This window comes from Heterodontus francisci, unplaced genomic scaffold (assembly GCF_036365525.1).
Source record: "Heterodontus francisci isolate sHetFra1 unplaced genomic scaffold, sHetFra1.hap1 HAP1_SCAFFOLD_573, whole genome shotgun sequence".
In the NCBI taxonomy this organism is placed as follows: Eukaryota; Metazoa; Chordata; class Chondrichthyes; order Heterodontiformes; family Heterodontidae; genus Heterodontus; species Heterodontus francisci.
Window position 1 is genome coordinate 287,624 of NW_027140646.1, and position 1,485 is coordinate 289,108.

A 1,485-nucleotide genomic window follows, 5' to 3' on the forward strand; every position below is an offset into this window, starting at 1 on the left:
CTTTCAAAAGGAGTTTGATACAATGCAACACAACAGACTTGTGAGCAAAGTTATAACTCCTGGAATAAAAAGGACAGTCGTAACATGGATATGGAATTGGCTGAGTGACAGGAAACAAAGAGTAGTGAGCAATGGATGTTCTTCGTGCCAGAGGAAGGTTTGTAGTGGAGTTCCCCAGGAGTCAGTGTTGGGACGCTTGCCTTTCCTGATGTATATTAATACCTTGGTGTTCAGGGCAGAATTTCAAAGTTTATGGATGATCCAAAAATTGGAAGCATTGTGAACTGGCAGAGAAGGTTCGAGGGACCATGTGGCTACTCCTCATGTTCTTCCCAGTGTCCAGGATGAAGTGCGACATGACACGGATTTCCAGATGGTCAAAACAAATAGTAGAAAGCAAACGCAATGGGCATCCTTCAGGAAAACATCACATTTAAAGTGAGAAACTAATCATAAGGCATGAACAGGGATTGAACCAGTGATCTTCAGTTTACGAGACTGACGTCTTACCACTTGGCCACCATGCCTTTTGTTAACAAATATCTGAGGCTCCAGAGGAGGATTTGTGATTCTTTTTCAATTTGGTTGAAACAACATCGAGAAACATGCACAGAAATGAAGAGGTATTGTGGAATGGGTAACAGATCAGCCTCATATACATCATCAGCATCATGAAATCTTCATTCAGACGTTCCATTCCCATCCTCAGCTTTTCTCACATCTGTACAATCATATAAGAGTGGACATTGGGTTGTAACTGGGCAGATTATATAAATAGACTATGTGCATCATCACAGGAAGTGACTTAATATAATCTGGACGGCACCTCATGGAGAGTTGTGGATGAAACATTCAATGCAAGGTGTGCAGAGTAAACTCAGGTTATTTTAACCGTCAGACTCTTATAAATTGTTGACAGATATCAGAATATTATATGGGGGCCACAGTAAACCAAAGTGAAGATGGAGAAATCTTTGCCTGTACCTTTGAAAAGGTCACTGGACTGAACCAAGCCGAGGAGTGGCCCAGATGGTTCCAGAGGTTTGCAAGGTATCTACTGCATCGGGTCTCGTGCAGAAGCCAGACATGGAGCAGGTCAGTACACTATTGTCTGCAATGGAGGGAGTGTGTATGCAACATCCTCATGAAGAACAGAAGGCTAAGTGTGAAGAAGTTATTAAGGCACTCAAGACCTATTGAAAAATATGTCATCGTGGAGCCAAAGTTAAAACGCTGCGTTTGCTGACAACGCAACCACCAGGTGACGCTGTACTAGCACATGCGCAAATGCAGCCTCTTCCACTGAAATGTCACTGTCTGTGACATTCAGGCAGCTGCCAGGATTAAATATGGAGCTACTCAATTTCTCACAGAAAACAACTTCGACCCAAAAATCCCCTCAAAGGTTGCCATCGCCACCTCCGTCCCACCCCCAACAGTCCCCCGCTCCTTCTTGTGCATTCACCAGTTATATAGTACCAAGTC

General features: G+C 43.6%; 1 non-coding gene across 1 annotated transcript; it reads right to left on the reverse strand.

The window, feature by feature from the left end:
- Window positions 1–455: 455 nt before the first annotated feature.
- Window positions 456–527, reverse strand: trnat-cgu (transfer RNA threonine (anticodon CGU)). The gene has a single exon. It is a non-coding gene; the product is annotated as a tRNA-Thr (tRNA).
- Between the last annotated feature and the right edge of the window lie 958 nt (window positions 528–1,485).